Source organism: Lissotriton helveticus, chromosome 9, assembly GCF_964261635.1.
Source record: "Lissotriton helveticus chromosome 9, aLisHel1.1, whole genome shotgun sequence".
NCBI lineage: Eukaryota > Metazoa > Chordata > Amphibia > Caudata > Salamandridae > Lissotriton > Lissotriton helveticus.
Genome location: NC_136070.1, coordinates 894,458,558 through 894,472,304, shown reverse-complemented (window position 1 = coordinate 894,472,304; position 13,747 = coordinate 894,458,558). Strand labels below are relative to the sequence as shown.

The 13,747-nt window shown below is 41.6% G+C and overlaps 1 protein-coding gene across 1 annotated transcript in view; it reads left to right on the top strand.

The window, feature by feature from the left end:
- TGFB1 (transforming growth factor beta 1) overlaps nucleotides 1-13,747 on the top strand; it is a 140,483-nt gene that overhangs the window by 103,402 nt on the left and 23,334 nt on the right. The window lies entirely within an intron of this gene.

Sequence of the window (13,747 nt, the reverse complement as noted above, 5' to 3'; positions counted from 1 at the left end):
ATGTGCACACTGACAGCAAGAAGGTGCTTGTCATTGACCATAGAAACTTAAGAACTGCCAGCAGGAGCGCCAGCTCTTGTGAATCATAGAAATATATTCACCGATGGCTAGAAAGGATGTCTGTCATAGAAACAGGTGCACTGACATTTGCAAACACGCCTCTTACTCATCATGAGCAGATAAAGATATACACAATGTTTATCGGCACTTTCTCGACTATAAATGGAACTACCCGTTGCCGTCTTTCAGATGGTGCTAGGCCAACTCCTCGGATTACTGACAGCCCAAATGAGGCGCTGGCAGTTTTCCCTTAAGCTTTTCTTCTCTCTATCTGGCATGAGACGGCACATTGCTGGCAGCCGGAGGCCTCGGAACTGGAGAGACATTTCACGAGACCGGTGCCCTGCGAGGCCTGAGAATGAATTCCCCACATAGAGCCAGTGAAGGGAAGACGTTCCGGACAGCTTTTCTTTTTAACATTTCGCCTCATCTGGTGCCTTCCGTCAGCCGCGCTTGTCCTTCAGCCTGACAGGGTTCAAGTTAGCATGACATCACGGGCTGCATGGCTGCCGGTCGTTTTTTTTAACGTGCATGAGTATGCGCTGCGTCAGTTCCGACGTGGGCAGCTGATAGCGCACTGACGCAGAAGCATCTCAGAACTTTGCCACAGTAAGGAGCTGAAACACTAAGCAGTTTTCCCCCTACAGGCCACAATTCAATTGAAATATGGCAGGAAGGTGTTCCTGCATAAATGCTGTCGATCTAGTAAAGTGTAATATAGTATTTCCTTCTACGATAGCGTTCTGAAGTTGCTACATCATAGTATGGCACAGCTGTCTGTGGCGAACGAGGGTGTAGTAATAATACTTTAATGCTATGGATTTGGCACATTGTAGCTCAGTATTCAAATGTTAATACTTTTTGGGGAAAATGATGACCTGTGTGTGTGTGTATGTATATATATATATATATTACCTACTGGCGGTCGCCAGTAGGTATATATAGTTAGGATTTTTTCCCTATGGGATTTTTGAAAATTCTATGTCTAATAACTTTGGCGTTTGTGGACGGAATTGGCTGAAATTTTCAGGAAAATGGCACATTTTGTTTCTGAGCAGGCCCTGAAAATTTTGGGGGGGTTCGTCAAGGGGGGGCCGAGAAAAAAGGGGGGTCCCAAAACGCGTTTTTCCCATGTTAATTTCCATAGGGCGGTTGGCCTCACTTTTAGCCCGAACGGCTGAATGGATTTGCACGAAACTTGGCAAAATTGTAGGGACTGGTAGCCCGATGTGCCTTTTGTAGGTCTCAATATATGTGCTCCAGTGGATTTTGAGAAATTAACGTTTAAAAAAAGATATATATCTGTAACAGCGGACCTTGCAGCGTCCCAGGACGCGTACCTTTCGCGCAACGGAGCTTTGTGAAGCGAAGCTGATTGGTTCTCCGGCGTCTGTCAACATTCCAAAAAGTCCGTAGCGGCCGCCATCTTGTCTCTCGGTAGGATCGAGAGACAAGAGGAGGTCAAAACAAAGGGGGAAATAACTATAAGGGGGCATAGTAGATCCTCGCTGACCCCCTAGGTTTGATGTGGAGGTTTTAAAAGGGCCCCGCGGGGCAAAAAAAAAAAATAATAATAATAATCGAACGGCTGAATGGATTTGCACGAAACTTGGCAAAATATTAGGGACTGGTAGCCCGATGTGCCTTTGCTAGGTCTCAATATATGTGCTCCAGTGGATTTTGAGAAATTAACGTTCAAAAAAAGATATATATCTGTAACAGCGCTCCGCTTCGCGTAACGGAGGTTTGCGAAGCTGATTGGTCATTCTGTCACTGGGCTATAGTTGGGCTACATCTGGCTGATATTTGGGCTACATTTGTTTTTTTGTGTGTCTGGCGGCCATCTTTGGGCTACATTGGGCTACATTGGGCTTCATTGGGCTACATTGGGCTACATTTGGGCTCCAACATATATATAGGCCAATGTAGCCCAATATATATTTTTCAAAGTTAATTTTCGTAAAAACCACTGGAGCATATATCTTGAGACATAGCAAAGGCACATCGGGCTACCAGTCCCTACAATTTTGCCAAGTTTCGTGGAAATCCATTCAGCCGTTCGAGCTAAAAGTGAGTCCAACCGCCCTATGGAAATGAAGGAAATGAATGGGTAATTTGTAATTAGCAAATAGCTAATCGCAAACTAGGAATGGTAAAGAATCGCTATTTATTCCTTAAAGTTCGCTATTTAGGAAATGCAAAAAACTTTGATGATACATATGGCGGTTCATCTCTAACAAGATAAGAAGCATAGGGATACATTTATGATGACTGGCGCATCACCAGGGATGTGTTAGTCATTCTGTGCCGCTGTTCCGTCACCTATGGTGTGCTGCATTTACAATGCGGCGCATCATGGGGCAAAAACAGCACAGATGCGTGATGTATCTGTGCCGTAAAGGTGGCGCATTGCTGGAGTTGTATCGCAAGTGTGATGAAGCTCCAGCAAGGGTCGGGGGTGCCCCTGTCGCAGGGTTTCTGTTCTCACACAGAACTGTGGACAGAGGATTGGAACCTCGGCGAATTAGGGTGTCCCAAAACTCACGTTAGTAATCAAAAACTCCTTAGCAAGCTAGGTACAGTGTCACATTGGATATAACAAACTCTCAATGTTTAGACAATCCAGAATATGAACTTATAGTACCTCAGGATACGTGGAACTCATGAACAGTCGGTCGTTATATATTTCTTAGAAACCAGAACATGGAGTTAAGAAGAACACATGTGTATTTGAAATGTTTATTTACTAATGCCGTCTTCTCAGGCGTAGTATCTTAGATAATACAAGTACACATATTATCAGTAGCAAAATTACCAGCATAGTTACTAGTACATAAAAAGCGAATGGTGATAGTATGTTAACATGCTGTAAATGAATAAGAGTTAGCAACACTTATAAGCAGCCGCGGGCCGTGGAGGGAGTTACGGTGGGGCAGGGAGGCGGGGAGGGGGAGGGGCAAGGTAGAGAGGGCTCCACCCTGCTTCTCCCCCTCCCCGCCTCCCTGCCTCACCGTAACTCCCTCCACGGTCCGCGGCTGCTTATATCTCACCCTCCCTAATACACATATTATATTATTTGCTAAGAAGGTCTCTTTGTGTTGGTTTAGGGCGTGCCCATACTTTAGTGTCTTAGATTTGAAGGAATCACATCAGCATACACCAGCTCTCTCTTCATGTGAACCGCATCAACTGTTGTGTATGTGTGTTCGGCAAAGCAATATAAAACCCGCCTCATGCCCAGAATTGGCAGAAGTTGCACTTATGTTATGAGTATGAAGTCGTGGAGATCAGACCTCATAACAATTCTGTATCGTGTTGTTCTTGAAACTTTAGCACTCGCTGTACAGATATAGTTTAACAAGCAAAGCAGATAGTAGAGCAATAACATATTATTCTCATGTAAACCACGATGAACTACTAGGTGGAAAGCTAAAGCAACAACTAAGTGTCGTGTGCAGAAGTTGCAAAAAAGGAAAAATGGCGTTTAAACCGGTAATGAGCCCATGCTAACTTAACACGGTGTAAAGATATCCAGGACCTAGATGACACCTCCCCATGATCCGGAAACGAACTGAATAAGATAATAGAAGTGCCATCTCATGAGAGCAGATTGCAAGTTTATATGTGGACGGTCCGCAAGGTAAAGCATTAAAAACTAGGAAAATTTAATGCTAAAGAAAAATAAAACAGCCAAGTACTTTATCGAGTCTTAAGCCAATAGGCAAGGTAAATAATAAAAACTTGACAAATAAGTCAATGAATTGTCAATGAAATGCTAGTACTCAGCATATCAAACATGAAAAAGGTCTATGACATAACTGTGTATGCAAAATAAGCTGCAACAGCCTCCAATAGGAAGTCACCGTCTTCATCCGAAAACAGTTCAGCCATCCAATTTAAAAGCGGAAAAGAACATACGTGCTCTCCCAGCACCGGATCCTCTATCACCATCAGAGGACAGCTCGGTGGGTTTTCAAGAAAGCTCTGTTCCAAGAAAGACTGTGCTGCCGCCAGTAAATTCCAGGGACCAAGTAGTCCATGCATCAATGCCACAGCCATAATCCTTTCGCCAGGACAAACCAACTCGTGAGTAATGATAGGAGTCATCAGCTGATTAAAGTCGACGTCAGGAGAAACCGGTCCGCAGAGACACAAATCAATGGCCCAATCGAAATCACAGGTCAGGCAGTGAAATACAGGCTGGACACAGGTGAAGTAGGAGAATCGAAAAGATAATCCATATGCCGTGCTTAATATCGCCAACGGCATTGTGCCATAATATTCTAGCATGCGATTGCGGAACAGTGTCAGCAGCTGCAGGGTGGGAGGTTGCATAGGAGGGACATCCATATTTAAAAATGTAAAAAAGCACAAGAGCGTCCGCTGGTAATGCAAGTAAAAATGCCAATCCACGAACCAGAGTGGAGAAAATAGAATGAAAGGAAGCAGGGATTACTCCAAAGATTTTCTCAAATGAAGTCACGAGACCACTGGTAACAACTTTAAAAAAGTGCGCCAGGGTCTTTGTGGAGGATGCGTTAAAGATAGTCGGAACCATCTTGCTGAAATTGAAAGGCAAATCTGAATTGAAAAGGGTGTGCACCTCTGTACGGGTGTTCGCTATGTGAAGCACAAAAGTTTCACAGGCCGAACTCAAGGCCACCTCTCTCTGAGACAAAAGAGCTCTTATTCTTGCCATGCCGTTGAAATCTGTCCCAAGGTTGGTATTTGTGGCCAGATTGAAAACTCCCTATGTTCATGTGTGGGAGGAAATAGAACATTTCTGCAGCAAATAACCCGTTCACTTACTGTTACGATAAAAGGAATACTTTTAATTAACTCAGAACAATCTTCATTATTGAGCATCAAATAACTACCATTTTCCAACAACTTGAACGTGGGGATGATAGCAGGAACTGGCGTGCCTTGCAACACGCAAGCCATATTTGGTCGGTGTTTGTTGCATGAACCGTGTAACTGTATGTGCCTACACATTAGTGAATGATCTGGCGTCTCAGTGCATTCCTCTCCATTCAGATAAACTTCTTGATCATCTTTGAAACATCTGTATGTGTATGGAAGCGACCAGACCTCATGAAGAAAAGCACTACCTAAAGGTTCATAACGACCTATTGGTATATATTTCATACAATTTGAAAACTTATATAAAGCAAAAGGCAGCGTTATTAAACCGTGGATAAGGCACGTTGCCAAAAAACCCGCAATCCTCTGCTGATGATGTCACTGAGCATGTCATGAATGATGTAATATGTGACATCATCAGCAGTGGATTACGGGTAATAGTATCTCTAGTTTACTCCCCTATAGCTGTCTTTCTTTTAACATAAGTGTCTGTTTCCTTCCCTTATACTTACTGTTTTTGGTTCGCTTCCGGTTCGCGTACCGGCGAGCGAACTGGGAAGCGAACTAAGAGAAATAGAGGTTGGCACAGTTCCAAATATTGTACCAATTTTTTAATAACGGGGAGGTAGTTCTGAAAAGAACTTTTTTTTAATTGTTTTTGTTGTTTTATATTTTTTTTATTATTTTTCTGAACATTTTTTTACTTTTTTTGAATTTTTCTGAACAGTTTTAGATTTTTGGGGGTTTTTCTTGGAGGGGGCAATGAAAACGATTCATTGTAAAGGGCTCAACAGGAGCAACAAAACAAAAAAAGAAGTATTTATTATTTTGGGCGTTTCGTACAAACTTGCATATGATAGTCAATAGCTCTGTTGATCAGAGTGATGCTTTTTTCTCCGTAGGAAATGAATCCATCGCAAAATACGCAGATGTGTTTTACATCAGCAAATCTCATTTGTATATTTGGCACCATCTCCCTGCCCTCTGGTCCCGTTACTTCCGGTACAACAGATCTTCTGGCCATAATAGAGAGATTATCTAGGTCGTTCCGAAACTGTGCAGCACTGTAGTTGTTAGGATGCCACCTAGTCATATGGCGATGCATTGTGTAGTTTCCGAAACTGTATTTTTTGTCGGTCCCTCTGGACAGTCTATCTTGACATATAAGGCAAGTTACGTATCTTGCATTTACTTTTTTCTGACCTTTGGGAATTTTAAAAAATTGCCAAATGAAGTTTTCTTTCCGGTGAGACGTCCTGGGCTGCTCAGGCAAAAACTGCCTCTCTTCGTGCTCGTCGTCCTGTTCCTCTTCTTCATCTTCTTGTTGAATTATAACTTGAGCAGGTGGTCCACTCTTCCTTGGATGTGGTGGAGGTGGTGGGGAAGCACCAGCTGAAGCTACTAAAGAAGCCATTGCTCAGTGATCACAAAGGGTCTTTCTCTCACAATGATGAAAGTCAGAGTGAGGAAAGAAGGAGGGATTTTCATCATTTGGGAAAAACAAGAGTTCTCAACCAATCAAAAGTGTTCATTTTAGATTATATGACCTAGTCTTACATCATTAGGAAACCAAAAGTGAAATGAACCAATGAAAAGTGTTATTACCAAGTCACATGACTTGCTGTGTTTACGTTAAGCGCTTTGCAGGGCCTCCCGGTTTGCTTCCAGAAACCTGCGCTTTGCGACTCGCTTCGCGTACCAGTTCGCTAACGTAGCACGTCATATGACGTATCACGCGACAACGTGAAACGTCATGCGGACGGGAGGCGTCACGATGTTGTTTTCTAACGCGGCACTTGCGGTAAAGAAACGTTTACCGGCTCGCGGTCTATTTCGCGGCATCAAGGTCAGCTAACGGGAAGCTTCCCGATTCGCGAAGCGGGAACGAAGAAAAAAAAATATTTAAAAAAAAAATTATTCATAAACATATAAAATATATTTTTGGATTTAAAGAAGAATACATTTTACAGCTACAGATATTAGCTGTTAAAAAACCAATGAAATTCACAGAAAAAACCATAGGTTATAGACCATATATAGTTAGGAATTAGCATTTACAAAACCTTGAAAATTCACTGAAAAAACCATAGGTTATAGACCATATATAGTTAGGAATTAGCATTTAGAAAACCTTATTTTTCTCACACAAAACCATTGAAATTCCATATATAGTTAGTTGCACTAACTATATATCGCGCACCCGCAATCCACTGCTGATGATGTCACATATTACATCATTCATGACATGGTCAGTGACATCACTGATGACATCACTGATGACATCTCAAATGACATCACTGATGACATCACTGATGACATCTCAAATGACATCACTGATGACATCATGACACACCAATACCAGTTACTACATACGCACTCACTGATTCCTACGTCTACACACACATTCACTCATTCACCCATACAATCACTCATACATACAGTCACTCATTATTACAACACTATCATATGCACTCATACACCTATGCAGACAGTCACACACTGCCACTCATCCATGGAGTTACTCACACACCAAGTCAGTCCTGTAAAGAATCAATCACACTTCCATTTCTTCATCTATACAGTTAAACACAGAACACTATACTTCAGTGACATCACTGATGACATCACTAATGACATCTGAAATGACATCACTGATGACATCTGAAATGACATCACTGATGACATCATGACACACCAATACCAGTTACTACATACGCACTCACTGATTCCTACGTCTACACACACATTCACTCATTCACCCATACAATTACTCATACATACAGTCAGTTATTATTAGAACACTATCATATGCACTCATACACCTAGTCAGTCCTGTGAAGAATCAATCACACTTCGATTTCCTCATCTATAGTTAAACACAGAACACCATACTTTTCACACATATACTAACACATACTTACTCTCTTATACAATCACTGATACAAGTACACATTGATATGCACAGAGTCACACACCTCCCAGCCAGCCACACACACACTCAGTCTTCCATACATCCACTCATTCTTCAATATGTAAAACGTATTTAAACTTTACAAAAACACACAGACACTAGATGATGTCATCAGTGATGTCATTTGAGATGTCATCAGTGATGTCATCAGTGATGTCACTGACCATGTCATGAATGATGTAATATGTGACATCATCAGCAGTGGATTGCGGGTGCGCGATATATAGTTAGTGCAACTAACTATATATGGAATTTCAATGGTTTTGTGTGAGTAAAATAAGGTTTTCTAAATGCTAATTTCTAACTATATATGGTCTATAACCTATGGTTTTTTCAGTGAATATATATATATATATATAAAGCAAACAAAGTCCTGAAAGGCCCACGTCACGGCAAGGACCACACAGAGCGAAATTAAATAAAGTGCTTTTTATTCCGGTGCATTAACAAACAGCTTTCTTGTGTCAAGGGCCTATATATATATATATATATATATATATATATATATATATATATATATATATATATCATGTGAGCAAGGCCACCCCGCTGGCCGAAACGCGCCATCTTGTCCGTTGTATTTGCGCATATGGCTGAATAAAAGTCACTGTTGCCAGCAGTGAATGAAAAGACATTTGAAAGTGTCCGTTTTTCTCTACGTGGTGGGTTTAAGCACCAGAGCGGTAATTGAATATTTATATATATATATATATATATATATATATATATATATATATATATATATATATATATATATATATATATATATATATATATATATATATATATATATATATTCGTGTATGTTTGCAGGTGTATGTGTGTGTCTTTTCTGTGGGCAACCCACTGGCTTACTATTGTTGATAAATATTCTTGTCTGGCACTATTTCGACGCTATTCAGATAACATAATATCTAAGGGAACATGGTCTTGGTATTTTACAAATAGAAGTTTAACCAGACCATACTTTCACTGATTTAAATAATATGTCTGTGTAAATGACTAATTTAGGAGTCTGACATGGTGTTTTCTCTTGTAAATGTGTTTGTATTTTTATGTCTATGGAATGGTGCAAAATATTTTGAAGTGATTTTATGGACCATATGTAATGTATCAATGTATTTCTTGGGTTAATTCATTGGTTTGTATGTGATTTTAATTAAAGAAACATTCTGTACTGCTTTTTTTGATGTTAGATTTAAAAAAAAAAAATTCCATTGAATTGAGATATCTTATCTTATGAATGTGATATTATGGTGTAGCACGGTTACATCTAATTTTTTACAACGCACTACCATTACATCGCAACTTTTACCACACAAACCATTACAACGCAATGCGCTGGGGGGCGCTCTAGGATAGGGAATGTATTTAATATACTATCCAACACCTTCCCTGCTATCCACGGGGACTGGAGTTGGAATAGTAAATTAAATAATTCACTATCCAGCGCCTAAAAGCATTATGCGTTGTAATGGACTGCGTGGTAAAAACCGCGTTGTAAAGGCATGCGTGGTAAAAGCATGCGTTGTAGTGACACCAATCCGATATTTGCTTTATGTGCAGTTACAATGTATATGTCATTTAGGTCGATTCCGAAGGGAATTCGTTTGTAACTTGTGAAGAGTACCTCATCCCTTTGGACAGAAAGGGGTCTCTCTCTATATTATACACAAATTACAGACACTGCAGAATGCTGCAGCCAGGCTCCTCACAGGCACACCAAAGTTTGAATCTATCTCAGACAAAATAAAAAAACTTCACTGGCTGTCGGTTAGGAAGCGCACTCAGTTAAGGCTTTATGTTTGGTCTTCAAAGCCCTGCATGGATCGGGGCAGGACTTTTTAAAACAAAGATTTCAATGGTATACACCAAAAAGAGCACTGTGGTCATCAGATGCAAAATTTGTGATGGTACCCCGGGTGAAAAAAGCAAATTGGGGTGGCAGAAGCTTTGTTGCCAATGCGGCCAAAGCATGGAATGCCCTCCCACTACACTTCAGAAGCATGACTGATCTTCTAGCCTTTCGGAAGGCATTAAAAACATGGCTTTTCACGAATTAATCTCGTTAACACCTGCACCACTGCTTTTTTCAGTTTGGACTTCACATTGCGCCAGGACACATTCGGGTAACAGTTAGCGCTCCATAAGTTCCAATAACCTTAACATTAACATTGTTTCTTTCTGGATAAAAGAGCAGCTCAAATAATCTGCCGCTTTGTTCATGTTAGCTAGTAGATATTCCACCCGTACACATAATCTAGTACCCTCTAAATCATGGTAGCAATGCAAGCTTTTGCTCTGATAATGCCCTTGGAGGTGAGGACCCTCAAAAGGGGTTTGTGGTCTGTGGAGAACAGAAACCAGGATCCCCACAAATACTTCCTGTAATTCTCCATGGCCCAAACTGCAGCTAACATTTCTTTCTCAATGACCGAGACCTTACCTTTTGCTGGGGACAATGACCAGGACGCATATGCTACTGTGCATTCCTTTCCCATACTAGATACCCGAGTTAATACTGCTCCTATGCAATTTCCACTAATGTCTGTGGTGACAATGCTGCCTGTTCCCACCTCAAATCCTTGCAACTGGACTGCTGTCTCAATGTCTTATTTAATCTTCGCAAAATCTGCTTGTAATTCCTCACTCCATCCGAATTGCATCCTCACCTTTAACAGTTGTCTCAATCCATGGGTCTTCATGGCAACATTTTGTACAACCTTAAATAAAATTTTGCCAGACTAACGGCCTGACTTCTTCCTTAGATGTATTGGCAGGATCATTCCTAACTACCTCTGTTATACCCTTCTTTCGGGCTGTTCCATCTCTGCCCACCTCATGACCCAGGTAAGTCACCGATCTCAATGCAAACCTGCATTTTTCTAACTCCACTGTGAGACCCTTGTCTGCCAACTTCCCTAACACCGTCTTTAACCTGGTGTCATCTCAGCCCATCACCAGTTATCATCCTGGAAGTACGTCACTCCATCAATGTTTTTGAACACCTTGGGCATGAGACGCTGAAACACCTCAGCCGCTGACGCAAGGTCAAACGGCATGTGTACAAATCTATAACACGTAAAAAGGAGTAACAAACACAGTTACATTCCTGATCAAAGGATGCATATGGACCTGGTGATAAGCCAAAGTACAGTCTATTGTTGAAAAACATTTAATATCCTTGGATTTAGAGAGGAGTTCACCAATTCTGAGTAGGGGAAACTTATCTATCGCTATATTTTTGTTCAAGTCTCTGAGGTCAATGCATAGTCATAACCGGCTATTGAGTTTCCGAGCTACAACTAAGGGTTACAACCATTTAGTGCTTTCTGCAGGCTCTATTTTTATCTTACTTCCAGAACATCCAATTACTTCAGTACGCAATCCCGAACACCTATAGGTATATTTCTGACCTTGTGACATACAGGTGTAGCACATGCCTTCAAAACAATTTTGTGAACAAAACCACTTAGCTTCCCTACCGTCCCTGAAAGTACACCTGGAAAGTGTTCCTTAACTTCTTCCACTATCGGTTAATTTTGTAGTATCACTTGTTCTCCACTATTGGGGTCCAGAGTAATACCTAATTTCAACTAGTCAAGTGACCCACGTACAGATGGTCCTTTTTTCTGTACTTACAATTTTCCTTGAACTGTTCTACCTTTAAATCCAAATTTAAGCTCTCTAAAGTGCACCATTGAAATGTCCACACCCGTAAAGGTGGCTGGATGGCTATCAGTGGGATTCAATAAATCCACCAGAACATTTGAAAATGTGTCCTTCCACACAGACTTTTGCACAGTGGTGTATAGGGACCCTTAGTCTGCCAGAATCTGTATGTGTACTTCCCAAATAACCATATTGGATACAGGTTTATTCCTGGTGTCCAGATTCACCTCCAATACACCAAACTCTATACTGAGGACGCCTTCTTCCCTCGAAGATTCAATCTCTACCTCTACATCATCATCGTTATCCATCATACACCTAATCACGTTCTTGTCTCTTTTTCCTGCACACCTTGGCAAAGTGTCCCATAATCCCACAGTATGCACATTTGGATTTCGCTGCTGGGCAATTTTGTATCCCTGGGCATATGACCCTTGTTGCCACATCTGTGTGCATATCACCGAGAGCTTGCACAATAGTTACCAACAATATTAATCCATGGTGTGCGAATCACTGAGGACTGACACTTGATACACCAGCTCCAAGGGGTGACACACACTTCAAGTACAGGACTTGCTAGTTACGGGGTGCGCAAATCACTGATGCTGCACACATTCCCTTCACTGTATAACACTTGATAGTGAGGTAAAGTGTGCAAATCACTGAAGATGAGCACTGCCATGCTTACTCACAGTTTATTCCCTCCCTGTGCCTTAAGAGACTGAATCGGGACTGCCTCAACCAGCTTCACAAACATCCAAGATGGCAGCCACGAACATAAGTGTGTGTCTGTTGTGTATCTGTTAGCTCCTGGTAGCTGACGTCACTGCTGTAACCTGCTTAGTGACATCGGAGCTTTAAACCAGCGCGTTCCACTGCAACTGCTGTCAGGCGCAAGCTAGGCACTTCAGAGCTTGTGCACTTCACTGCTTTGCGCCATCTATGAGCCATCTTTAAGCAAAAATGTGCAATCTCGTCCCATCCCAGTGGAGTGCACCGCACTCCCAATATCCACTGCAGATGAACCCTTGTGATCCAGCTCAGCGTCGGCCGAGATCGCGCCTGTATCTTGCTTTTCCTATCAGCAGGTCATAAGGACAAGGAGTCAGAAGTACACATCAGGCTCCCAGTCGTCGCCAATGATGGAGATGCCAGACACCAGTATAAGGGAGGTAGTAATATCTTTATTAAGAGCAACCGAGGCAGCATCCTCTCACATCCAGTCCTCCTTCCAACTGCCACCCCTCGCTCCCACTTCTCATATCATTCTTGAACTGGTAGCATATAGTCTCCTAGGTACGGGGACCATAGTAACTAAAACGCCATAGGTGTTGTTTATCAAGGAAAGCCAAGCCTGGCTATCTTAATAAATGGGGCTCTGTGTCAAAAAACCTGATGGTATTTGCGCCGATTTGCCCTAGTGATGCCCCAGTAAGTCCCATTGCGAAAAGCAGCGTAAACGTGGTTTTATGCTGAGAAAAAGACACCTTCCTACCGCAAAATGCCTTTACTTCTGGATAAAAAATTACCATAGCGAGGCTTTGAGCCACTTTGCCCCGATACAAAGCCATAGCAAATTCGGACCACTGTTTCCAATCTCCCTGAGTAAATATTCTGGGTTTGGCATGTCTGAGTGCAGTAACCCTATAGTAAAGCTCTGGGCTTGGCAAACCTTAGAGCACAGAGTTTCTTTTATGGAACTGCCCATACGCCACCCTGGGAGGCAGAATTTCTATAGTAATACTCTGGTTTTGAAAAACTATTTTAGTGTACTATTTTAACTTGTCCCTTTCTTCCCTCGCTCCTGGCCTCTCTATTCCACTCCTTCTTTTCCACTACTCACTCAGCACTTTGAGGCAAACTAGCGGTGGCATTATGTGCTACACAATTTGCTAATGCAACACAATAGACCTCAGTAGGTTTGACTCACTATACAATGGTATTTACGTTTTAGACATTAGTTAGCCCCAGTTCTGGCTGATACCTGTAACTTATAAAAGGATGATTGTATTGCACCACTTCTTAATTCTCTAGATTTAATAAATGCTTGTGAGTTGGAGGGTTTTAGGATTAAATATCTCTATAAGCCATACTGATAACTATCCAATAGCAGCAAAAACATTTCCACGTGATACCTTCTACATCATTTGACTTGAAGATGGCTTGTGCGGGATCTCATCT